A 13,882-nucleotide genomic window follows, 5' to 3' on the forward strand; every position below is an offset into this window, starting at 1 on the left:
TGAACTGTTCTGTTTCACCTCACTGTTCTATTAAATCTCACCACCCAAACTCAAAACAACACTACAACAAAACCCTATGATTAACATCCCTTTTTGCTTCCTTTTTTGCATCTAGAGCCCATTTTTGGTGCCATTTCTGTCCATTTATCAAATATGGTGCAAAACTTGATCCAAAATTTGCACCAAGTCTTACATCAAGTTTAGCACCAGGTATTATAATAGGTTTTGCACCATATTTTACACCAAGTTTTATGCTAGGTTTTATGCCAAGTTTGTGCCATCCTTTACACCATGTTTTGCATCAAGTTTGGCACCTAATTTTGTTTCACCAACTTTTGCATCCTCTATTGCATCCACTTTTTGCGCCTACACTTGCATCAACTTTTGTATCATCTCTTGCATCCTCTTTTGCATCATTTTTTAAATCATTTTTTGCATCCATTTTTGCATATTTTTTGCATCCCCATTGTGCCAAGTTTTGCATCGAGGTTTGTGTCTAGTTTTGCATCTACTTTTGTTGCATTGAATTTTACATCTTGTTTTAAATACATATTTACATCCTCTTTTTCATCTATTATTGTGCCCACTATTGCATCCATTTTTCTTGTGCCATAATTTGCACCTAGTTTGACACCTCCCTTTGCACCCTTTTTGTTTGTAAATTTGCATCCAGGATTGCATCCTCATATACATCTAGGTTTTCATCGAATTTTACATCTATTTTTGTATCCCTTTTTATATCCACTTTTGCGTCAAGATTTGCATCAGGTTTTGTATCTCATATTACATCTATTTTTGCATCGAATTTTGTTGCATAAACTTTTGCATCCTATTTTACATCAACTGTTGCACCCATGTTTACACCCACTTTTACATCCATTTTCGCATCTTATTTTGCATCCTCATTTGCTTCTTTTTTTGCATCTATCATTACATCCTCTTTTGTTGTAACACAATTTGTTCCATGTTTTGTACTTACTGTTGTACCCACGTTTGCTTCCAATTTTGCATCCATCTTCGCATCCTCTTTTGCATAAAATATTGCATCTATTTTTGCATCCACTTTTGTGTTGGGTTTTGCATCTCATTTTCATGTACTTCCATTGCATCCATATTTTGCTTCCAATTTTGTTTCTCTTTTTGCACCCGTGTTTACATCCACTTTTACATCCCTTATAGCATCTTGTCTTGCATCTAAGTTTGCATATTTTTTTGTCTGTCTATTATTACATTCACTTTCTCATCCACTTTTGCTGTGCTATGATTTGTGCCATATGTTATGCCTATTGTTGCAACCAACATTTTCTTCCACTATTGCATCCACATTTGCATCCTCTTTTCTGTCCAAGTTCGCATCAAATATTGTTTATGTTTTTTGCATCCCATTTTGAATCGTCCAATTTTGCAACTAATTTTTTGTCCACTATTGCATCCATGTTTGGCCCATGTTTACATCCCTTTTTGCATCCCAGTTTTCCTCCTTTTTGCATTCAAGTTTGTGTCTTTTTTTTTACATTCATTGTTGTATCCACATTTGTTTCCCCACAATTCATGCTAAGTTTTAGCCTACTATTGTTCCCATGTTTTCTTCCACTTTTTCATCCATGTTTGAATCCTATTTTGTGTTCAAGTTTGCATCAACTATTGCATATAATTTTTCATCCACTTTTGTGTCAATTTATCTGTCTTGTTTTGCATCTACTTATGTTGTGTCCACTCTTCATCCAATTTTACATCTATTTTTAACTCCATTTTTTTCATTCACTTTTGCATCCCATTTCAAACACACATCATATTTTTTGCATTGATGATATTTCTTATGACATTTGAAAATTATGAACAACTGATGACTGTCAATAATTATAACAATGATGATAATGAAGATTATGACGATGACATGAATTTTGATTGTTATGATAATGACAATGATGATAAAGACGATGGGGGTTACAATGACAATGATGATGACGATGCTAATGACCTTGGCCATTCTTCCCAATTTTTAAATGTTGTCATGGTAATAATCATAATAATTATCTTTGTCTTCGTCTTCCAAGTCATCATCATCTCATCATCATTATCATTATTTTCATTTTGGTCATCATCAACAACAATAATGGCATGAATGATGATTATGATGCTCGTGATGAATATGACAACAATTATGATAAAAATTATATTAGCTATGATGATGGGGATGATGAAAATTATAATGACGATGATAATGGTAGTGATGATGATGATCACCGATCATCTTTAAAAAATAAAGTTGTTATTTCTCTTGCATATATCATGTGTCCTAACAACACTTTTCGAGCACTCGTAACATTTTTTGGGTTGATGATATTTCTTACGATACCTATAATTATGAACAATTGACGACAATGTCCATAATCATGATGACGACGACGATGATGATGATGATGATGAAGACATGAATGGTGATTATGACGATAATTAAATGATGACAATAATGATGATGGTGATGGTGGTGATGATGGTGATAATGAAGATGATGACCATCCCTCTAAACTAGGGAGGTACTCATAATGAGACAAAAAAGTACTCTCAAGTTGAAATATTCATATAAGAAGGGATCTGGATTGATAAGCATCAATGATGATTTAAATCATCATAGCCAACATTGTCAAAATAGCAAGGCCTTGACTAACAAGTTTATCTCTCCATTAGATCAGAGCACAATGTTGGGAGGCATAAATTTGAACACCACTGCCTCTCTAGGCACTTACCCCACTAGGATGTTCACTAGGTATGTCCTCACATGATCATTTCCTAATCCACTATCATAATATTTGACAATAGGAAATGTCAATCCTTCTAACTATTCTTATCTTGGATTAATGTACTTGACTTATGGCGGTTAGTCCTAGTCAAAGTTCAAATTCTCAAATAATATTTGTCCCATCTGTTTATCCAATCCACTATTCTTCCTACTAGTGCCTTTACTAGGCTTACGACTGTTAGACTGGGCCATAGTACATGACACATGGATAATATGGTGTCTACCCTCACTCCCTCTCAACCAGAGAGGAGACATCCACAAGCATAAGGTTTTCTCAAGAATACCCATCATTTTCATAGAGAATAACATCATTAATTTGTTTTCATCACATGACGACTTTATGATTAAGCATTCATAGATTTGTGGCAAAATATTTCCCCTTTTCTCATTTGTGATGAAATAAAATCAAAAAGTGAAAGCCAAAATCATTAAAGACACACTATACTGATTTATATAAGTCTAAACTCTAAGGTTGAAGTGAAAATTCATGTAAATCTTATATCTATGAGTTGTGCCAAACTTATGAAAACCTTATTCCCTAAGTCCTATAAATAAGAAAAACAAAAAGAAAGAAAAATAAGGCCCAATGGATGGTATCTCATGTATTCACTCCCTCTTTGGAAATTATATGAATATATACACTGCTAGTCACACTTGATCACATGTTTGTGATGATTAAATCATGAAGTCCTCTTTTCCCCTTGCATTGTCACTTCATCATTTAAGCACCTAATTGAGGATCTAGGGATTTTTTGTTGCCTAAGGGTTTCATGTCTACTCTTGGTTTACTTATGTCACACTACTGTCAATTTATGTGACAGAGTGAAATACATAAGTTTGTGGAGTTATTAGAACAATGTATTAAGTTAGTCACCACACACACATGTATTACATCTCATTGATCCACATGTGTGGTTTGGAGACTCATTGCTTGACAACTTTAATGGAGACCACTTTATGACTTTAATGGTATAGCCTACAAAATATCTTGTTAAACATTGTGATTCATCAGTTCTTTCCCTCGAGACACTTGATAATATTGAAGTCACTCCCAATAATCCATGGAGATGGGGAGTATAAATTACTTGTGCTAGAAATAGAATTGAGAAATAGAGGTTTTCAATTTGTGATATTGGAGTCATAGACATTGGATACATGGTAGTAGTCCTCGGTATTGTCATAATGCGAAAAGAGGTAAACATATTGGTAGCCTTGTTGTCTTGATCATGTCAAATAATAACCATTCCACCCATGTATCTCTAAGCATCAATCACTACTACTTGGAAATTCCTCCCCCATTTGCTAATTATATGAGGTAGAACCTCACTTAATATTTTTGTTTCTTATATCAATATTATTGATGGGTGCTTTGCACACCATTTTTCTTTTAGGATTCTTTGTTTTCCTTTGCTATTGAGGCCCCTCATGTTCCATGAGACTATTTTCATCGAGAATTTACACAGAAAGGAAGTATAAAGTGACTAAAAAAAACATGTCTCAAGATTTAAGTGCTTGGACAATTCCACTTGATGACTCCTATATTTCCTTAACCTGGGACCAAATGGTGAACTTGATGGCCTTAAGGGAAATTGCCCAATGAAAATATAAAAAAGAGGTGACTTTTGACTTTATCACATACAGTTTAATATACTAAAAAAAGTATCCATAACAATTTCATCAATCAATCAATCATTAAAAAAAATATCCAAAACAATTTCATCAAGCAATGAATCATTGCATTATAAAATACAATCTATAAACCTTTTGGGAATATTTTTCTAAACCATGCTAAAGACCAACATATGTAATATTAATATTTAACAATAATATGGAAAATAACACATTTTGATAAATTAATTAACATATTATCAAGCCTAAAAAATGTCACTAACAAAAAACTATAAAGCATGCAACTAATGGAAGTGACCACTCAAGGCCACCATAAGACAATTAATCTATGAAGACCAAGATTAATGGGGACAAAGATCTACAAAGGACAAAGGCAAACCTATTTTAACTTTACTGTTTTATTAGGTTCAAGATGAGCATTTCAAGATATAAAGAAGAACATAATTAGTTTTATTGCATTAAGAAAACCCAAGCACATTCTATAACTTAGCAAGGAAGAGATGTATAATACCCATCTCAGTGACACAACACATGGCATTAAGTTACTTTTTTATATATAATTTAAACTCCTATTGTAAAATCACAAATTTAGCATGAATGGAATATTTAAAATCCATTTTTATAAAAACAAAATATAAATTTTCTTATAGAAAAAAATAACAAAAACGAAATATATATTTTTAGAAAATAGAAAAATACTAAAACTAAATATATATTAAAAAAAAACTAAAACATAAGAAAACTAGAATTTGAATTTGACACTAATATGATCTCTTTATCCTCATCTTTAGCTTTTTCCTAAAAAATAAAAGCATACAAAAGTGGGAAAGAGACATAAAGCATGGGGAAGCTTTTTTATAAGCACAAAAGCATTTAAAAAGTGGAAAAAGCCATTTTTATATGAGGAAACATTATTCACCCATCAGAATTTGCCCAAATTGAACTAATGAAGAATTTGGGAAATATTCATAGCCTTCACTTTCCTATATATTGGAGGCTTGACCATTGAAAAAATGATGGGAATTCTTTTATTGTCATGCTGAGATCTATCTAGAGAGGGAGAGTTTTGGAGTTAGGAGTTGGGGGAGGTGCTACTGTTGTTCTTCCTTCCTTATGTTTCTATTCATTCTTTACTTATTCTGTTTAACTAATGAATGTATGGGATTTTGGTTTATATTTATTTATTCAATAATATTTATATGTTTTTGATAGTTTCGATTATCAAGATATTATGTTGTGAAGGTTGCTTTATTCTCTCTCTTATGTGTAGGACCAAGCTTTGGAGCTAGCTAGGAGCGCTTCTTAGCTATACTAAAAACTCCAAGAAGACCTGCATGCGAGGACTCACAAGAATTCCTTCTCTTTTTCTTAATATATATTCTACATCTTGATCTACTAAGAACCCTGAGCCTTAGAACAACCTTTCTCTTAATTAGTTTTTCCTAGGTTTCCGGGATAAACTGAGAGGGTTTTATGTTCATCTAATCGTGCATTAAATCCTACAGCAAAATGATATTTAGAAACTTTAATATATTTCACTATGTAAATGAAATTAGTAAAATGAACCCATAGAAGGGGTCATAAATGGAAATAAAAGTAAAACTCTAAATAAGAAGCTAAAAGTGGATTTAACCATGGATGCAAAATTGGGAGTAGAATTGGATGTTAAACTAGCCATCAAAACAAGATGCAAACAATGTCACAAAAAGGGTTTTAAAGTAAAATTAAAAAAGGGTGCAACACTAGACAAAGAGGGGAACGAAATAGGGCATATGAAAGGATACCAAATTGGGTGCAAACAACGATGCAAAAATGGACACCAAAATGAGTATGCAAAGAATGGTGTAAAATTAGGATGCAAAATTGGGTGCAAAAAGGATGTAAGAAAAGACACAAAACAAGATGAAAAATGGGATTAAAAAAGGGTGAAACCAAGGATGTCAAAAATAATGCATAATTAGATGAAAATTCAAACTAAAATCTAGGTGCAAAATGAGATGCAAATGTGGACACAAAATGTGGCAAAAAAAGGATGCAAAAATGGATGCCAAAAAGGATGCAAATTTGGACATAAAAAATGGTGCAAAACTGGACACAAAAGAAGAAAAAATGGTGTAGAAATGGGCATAAAAATGGCTCAAATTTGGATGCAAATTGAGATGCAACATTGGATGTAAAATGAGGTGCAACAAATCATTCAAAACTTGGTGCAAAAACAAATGAAAAAGTGGACGAAAAAAATGGCTCAAAATTGAACGTAACAATAGACACAAAATGGGATGCAAAGGTGGATGCAACATATGGTTCAACATATGATGCAAATTTTGATGCTCAAAAGGATGAAAAATTGGATATAAGAAATGGTGTTAAACATGATGCTAAATTGGATGCAACAAATGATGCAAAATTAGATGCAAAATAGGATGCCAAAAGGGGATATAAATAAAATGCAAAAGTGGATGCAAAAAATGGTGCAAAAATGCATGCAAAATTTGGCACTAAATCAGATTCAGCATATGGTGCAAAATTGGATGGAAAAAATGGTGTAAAAAAAGGTAGAAAAATTGGCACAATAATAGATGTAAAAATAAGTACAAAATTAGAAGCAAAAAATGGCATAAGACCAGATGCAAAAATTGGCACAAATTGGATGTAAAAAAATGCACTAAATCAGATGCCAAAGATGGTGTAAAACTCGATGCAAATTACGACACAAAACTAGAAGCAAAGAATGCCACAAAAGAGGAAGCAAAAAATGATGCAAAAATAGATGAAAAAAATGGCACAAAACTAGAAGCAAAACCTATTGTAAAACCAAATGAAATCTTGGTGCAAAATATGATGCAAAAAATGATGGAAAATTTGGCGTAAAAAAGATGCAAAATTTTGGTGCAAAAAAGGATGCTTTAAAAATTGTACAATAGAGCCAGATTTAGCACTAGGCTGCTCATCCCAATTGAGAAAAAAATGCACTAAAATCTGGTGCTAAATTTGGCGCAAATTGCCTGTTTTGTTGTAGTGCAAAACCCTTGAACTTCATAACTAGCCTAAGACCTTTAAAAACAAAGCTAAATCATAAAGAGAGAGCCCTCTCTGGATACAGATTGGCTAGATTCTGTATCTAAAAGATTGGTCTGTGGTTACCTCGGCCATATTCTCTTTCTTACAACTCTTGAGAACAACCTGAGTGATAACATCATTGGTGACTCCACTAGGGAATTGAATAATTGTTTGTTACTATTGTTTATTTCATAAGCTACATATGGAGCCTGAAGTTAGCCAGGTAGCCTTTGAAACTACTTTTGCTTTGCAATTGCAGAAGTAAATGAATGTTGCTTCAGTCTATCTCCGGTCTAGTTTATGGATTGAACAGTTGGTTTCAAATACTTGATCAGTTCATTTTTTAAAATAAATATTTAGGAAAGTTTAAAACTCCCACATCTAAAACTTCCTAGAAGAGACTGTTAAAGTTGTATTATCAAAACTATTCTAAGAAAAAACCAAAAACATACCTAGAAACTGGCTTTAGAAAGGATTCACTACACCAGATCAAATCCTGATCCTAATCCCACACCTGTGTTTGAAAATCTTAATATGATTCCTAGGATTCTTAGAAGACAAGAGAGCCAAGGAAATTCTACTAGTTCACACCTTGACAAACATTTGCAGAACTCCATTCAATCGAAGCTTACCTATGGAAAAACACCAAACCTTTATGTGATTACTACAGCTTCTCCAAGTTCACCATCAGCCCCTCAAACTGCATTTTTCACTCCTCCATCTACAACACACATTCCTACCATTGTCCCTACTCTTCCAGTCGTCACACTTATTTCTGCAATCATGGCAAATCAATATACTCCGCTAAACTTGCCTGCCAATCCAAGGGCTATACCTCAAGATTATCAAAGTAAAATCCCTTATTTTGATGGTACTGGCACTTACACAGCTCAACAACATATCAAGAAAATGACTGACTATTTTGAAAGTTATGAGATTGATGATGATGATGTTAGAATGAAAGTATTTGTTCAAAGTTTAACTGGAGATGTCAGAACCTGGTTTAGAGCCCTCCCTGCAAACAGTATCAATGACCCGCAAGCTCTTTATCAGACCTTCTTGAACAAATGGGAAAATAAGAAAGATCCTCTCCACATTTTATCAGAATATGAGAACCTAACAAGATGCACACAAGAAACTGTCCAAGATTATTGTGCCAGATTCAATAATATCTACAATGCTATCCCTCAAAATCTCAGACCTCCTCCAGATTTGGCCTTGATCAAATTCCCTGATGCATTTGATTCTAATATGGCATACCAACTTAGGGAAAGAGCTCCTTGAAACTTAGAAGAAATGCATAGTATAGCTGTCAGTGTTGAGGCCAACCTGATATCTAAACGATCTAGAGCCAGAGCTGAAAGGAAGACACCTTTCAAAGAAGAACCTTTTGCCTTTGAGCAGAAACTAGATGCTATCATTAAAGGAATGGATAGACTTGGAGATAGAGTGGAAAAAATTGAGAGAAAATCCCCTTGGGATGGTCAACCAAGCAATACTGGGAGAAATCTAAATTTCAGGAAAAATCAAAATCCTAACACTGGAAAGACAGGGCCTGACCAAAATATTAGGCCCCCATTTCAAGAAAATTATGTTGAAGCCTCAACTTCTGATGAACCAATAGAAGACACTCAAATTAATTTGATGGGACTCAACAATGAACAACAAGTTTTCTTGACCCAAGAGGATCAAGAAGCTGACATCGTGAAACAATTCCAAACTCAGTCAGGTGAATCATTTGACTTTAGAGAGGGATATGATAAGCCATTTATGAAGTCCAAAAACAATACAATCTGAGGAGCAGAAGGATAGATATCCTTGAAACAAGTAAACAAAAAGATACCAAGCAACCTAACAAAGGTAAGGTTCGTAACCTCCTTGTACATATTTTTTCTAGAACAGACCCTAAGCCCGATAAACCAATTGTTGAAGATATATCGGACAATCAGCCACCTAACAGACAACCTCCCACTGCTATTAATGCTAAAGAGAAACAAGAAGAACCTCTATAACTTGATTTAGAAAAAATTTCAGCCCATAAACCCACTCCTGAAGAAAAGAAAAACGCAGAAAATTCATTTGTCCGAAATATAAGAATTCAGACCGAGAAAACCTTCAATCTTGAGAAAGAAGTAGGAAAACTAAATATAGCTTTTCGATTATCAGAATTAGCTAAACATGATGTCTACAGAAGTCAAATTAGCAGATCACTCAAAATTTCTGTGAATGAAGATTCAGTAAATGTTTTTGATGACCAGCCAGAATTGATATTTGGCCCTGAAGTAAGTGGAAAAACAATAGAGAGAGAAATTCCTCCTTTCTATGTGGGTTTAAACATACATGAGAAAATACTTCGTAATGCCATGTTTGATTCTTGCGCTTCTCATAACTTAATGCCTAAATCTGTAATGGAGAAACTTGACCTTGACATCACCAGGGCATACAAAGATCGTTTCTCTTTTGATTCAAGTCAGGTCAGATGTTTGGGTTTAATCAAAGATTTATGTGTGTCACTAGTCCAATATCCTGCCAAAACCATCTTAATGGACATAGTAGTAGCTGATATTCCACCAAAGTATGGTATGTTATTGTCTAGATCTTGGGGTGCAAAGCTTCTAGGATCTCTACAGTTAGACATGTCTTATGCTACTATTTCAGCGTTTGGTCAACCCAAAAGACTGTATAGAGAAACCTTAATGAAGTATGTAGTAAGTAGTCAAGAGAAACCTCAAAATTTCCCTATCTACTCAGTACATTCAGATATGGATTCTTTTATCCTATACAATCCTGAAATTGATCCCCCACATGAAGTGAAAGTTTTAGCAGATAAAACAGAAAAAATTGCAAATGAGAAGTCTAGTGTCTGAATCCAAGAAATTTCTGAACATCATGAAACATCAGATAAACCAGAAGAAACTAAAAAACCATATCTCCCTATTGAACAGATCCCTGAAACACCAGATGCAAATCCTGAACATAAAATCCTTTGGTACTTAGAATTTGATGGTTATGTGAACAAATTAGGGGTAGGAGCAGGAGTCTGGGTACATAATCTTGAAAACAATCATGCTGAAGGCCATGCCTACAGGTTGAACTTTAGATGCACTAGTAATATCGCTGAATATGAGGCTCTGCTGCTAGGTCTTAGAATGGTCAAAAAATTGGGAGTAACTAGAGTGTCAGTCTTGGGAGATTCTGATTTAATCATTCAATAGATAAAAGGGAAGTTCTTGACAAATGATCCCAGATTGAGAGAGTACAGAGGAACAACCATAGAGATCCTCAATACATTTTTTGAAACTCAGCTTGCTAAAATCCCAAGAAAACATAACTTGCAAGCTCACAGCCTAGCAATGTTTGCCAGCACTTGTAAATTACCATTTGAACCAAATCATCAATTCACAGCAGAAATTAGACACAGACTAGCCCTACCTGGTATTGTGAAGAACTGGAAAGTGTTTGACAGTGATAAACAGATCAACAATTTTTTGACCCTAGAAAAAGAATTTTCCGGCACTAACGTAGATGTAGATACAGTAAGTGAATTTGATCCAACAAATCAGATAGAATCAGATATTTTAGCAGAAAACGCAACTCAAATGCTTCATCCAACACAATTTACCAAAAAAGAAATATAGGATCTTAAAGGAACAGATGTTGATGATATTATTGAAGGAGAATTTGAAATTATCAATTTGAAAGACAATCACTTGCCTAAAGGATTAACTCCTTTGGAAGATCTCTTTTATTTCAATGACATTCCAAAGAAACCTCAGATGGAACCTCCAAAAGCAGACATTGAAGACTACAACATAGGAACTGAAGAAAAACCGAAAATGATAAAATTGTCCAAATCTTTTCCCATCAAGAACTTAAGTATGCTGACCTGATCAAAGAATTCCGGGATGTTTTTGCCTGGAGCTATGAAGACTTGAAATCTTATGATACCTCTGTGATTCAGCATACAATACCCCTCAAGGAAAATAAAAAACCATTCAAACAAAATCTCAAGAGAATCAACCTTGTACTACTTACTTTAATTGAAAAAGAAATCAGACGGATGCATGATGCAGGGATAATTGCTCCAATCAGATTTTTAGAGTGGGTATCTAATTTAGTCCCTACGGGAAGAAAACATGAGGAATCAGATTATGTGTTGACTTAAGGAATTTAAACAAGGTTTATTTGAAGGACAACTACCCTTTACCCTGTTAGCTCTTGAAATTTCACCTCAGGCTGAGAAAGGCAAACTCCAAGGCAACATCAAACCACTTAGCCTTGTAGCTAGCCCTACGGGGTAGGAGAGGGCTCTCTCCAGTCTATCTCGACAAAGATCTTCAACGGGTAGAGATAACCAATAAAGAACACTGATTTTAGGCTAGTAAACTGATAAAAAGGTTTGATTTGCGATTTTTAGGGTTTCGGTGGAAAGTTGGGGAAAGGCAATTTTGGGTGCGGGGATTGGACACAGTTTTTGCAGGGGGTTCTTTGGGGCAAGGTAGGAGACTGTATTGATGCCTTTGAAAGAGTCAGATGGGCAAGAATGACTGGTGAGGAGCTAAGGAGAGCAAGTAAACACCTTGAATTCTCCTTAAACAGATGAAAACATTGATATTAAGCAAACTTAAAGGCAGAGCATAGCAACCATGAATTCTACCTTAACACTTCATTTGCCTAATTTGCAGAAGGAAAAGTAAGAATATGATTCACATAAAAAACTTACAAGTACAAAGAGAAACACACCATCAATACATGTAACCACAGGAATCCCAAAAAGGACTGCAAAACCCTGGTCTTCCTTTGCCAAAAATTGCAGAGATACAATGAGTAATACAATAGAAGCTTTCTCCCTCAAGAGTCCAACCACTCCAACCCCTAAAAATGATTGAGAAAATACATAATATAGGCAAGCCAACCTCTTCCCTTGTCTCTAGGGGTCGATCTCATCATCCTAGGAGCTGTTTCAACCAATTCTAAACAAAGCACTAAAATCTAGGCAGTCAAAACAACTTGCCTCTATAAACTAGGAAACCAATTCATTCATTAAATTTTTGCCTATTTCATGAATGAATCTTCTAGAAGAGATAAATAAGTGTCAAAGTATCATAAAATTACATCATCTACATCAAGGAGAATCAAAATCCACTCCAAAAAGTCAAACCTAGTCAAAACTGCGTTTTGCTGAGCTGTAGGTGCATTTCTGTGAAAATAGCCTGATGCGTAGCGCCCTGAATCTCAACGCGTAGTGCGCCTTTGGGCTTGATTTTGAGGCACTTCTCGGAGTCCAAATGAGGCAAAAGTGGACTTGTTGGAAAGATTTGGATGTCTACTTTCCAACCCAAGTAGACTTTCTGAATGTAGTGACCATTTGCCCCTTCAAAATTGCAATCTCCCAAGACTGCTTCCTGTGTGTCAAAAACGTGGCAGAAAGTCATTTTTTGCATGTTTTTTGACCTTCTGGAGGCTCAAAACTTGATGAAATCTCTTGGAAATTGCTGAGAAAGTGTATTTTTGCATGAAAAATCCAAAAATGCTGAGTTTTTGAGAAATGGACTTGCCCATCTTCAGGGTAGCGCGCGGCGCGCTACGCGTTGAGGGCAAAAACCTGTTTTCAATACAAAAATTTCACAATTGACAAAATTTTCTCCAAATTTCTTGAAATTTGGGCTGGGAGTCTCCAATCAAGTACCATGCTCAGTCAAAGAGGCTTTGGCCAAAATTTGGAGTGGATCGGGCCTTTTCCGTCGTTTTAGTGCCTTGGCCAACCTCCTTGGATCTGGCGATTGTATTTTTGACATTTCTCTAAAACCATGACACCTGTGCAAAAAGTGAAGGAGGTTTTTCTTCTTTGGCATGTTGTGGACAAAAAAGTCTCTCATTTTTCCAAAATTCATCTTTGATTTCTCTAAAACATCTTTTGAGTGAAACATATCCCGATGTGTGAAACAAGGAATTTTGTCGAAATGAAGCGAAATGAAGGGGATAGGGGGCTTCTAAATTCTTGGGGAAATTTTTGGAAGTATGGAGGGATGTTAGGAAGTAGGGGAAAGTGGAATCTCAGAGATTGAGTGAGGGGAAGGGGTCCAAAAGGGAAAAACACATGCCCAACCTAGAAAATTGCCAGGTTGTAGCAAGAAACTAGGGTTTGTGCGAAAATGAGGAATTTGCGGGATCTCAGAGATGGGAAGTGTTTAATAAGGTACATTAATTATAGGGGAAGGTGTATGAACATTTGGATACAAGTTTTACTAATGATTTAACCATCCAAGAGAAATTGCCTTCAAAACCCTAGGAGAGGGAAATGACCTTACCTAGGCGCAACTGAAGCATGAACAAGGTGTAAAATGACTCATTAGACACTGACATGATAATGACAACCCTATGAATGAT

Source organism: Pinus tabuliformis, chromosome 3_2 (assembly GCF_031772625.1).
Source record: "Pinus tabuliformis cultivar Carrire ecotype Pingquan chromosome 3_2, CPIR1, whole genome shotgun sequence".
NCBI classification, from domain to species: Eukaryota; Viridiplantae; Streptophyta; class Pinopsida; order Pinales; family Pinaceae; genus Pinus; species Pinus tabuliformis.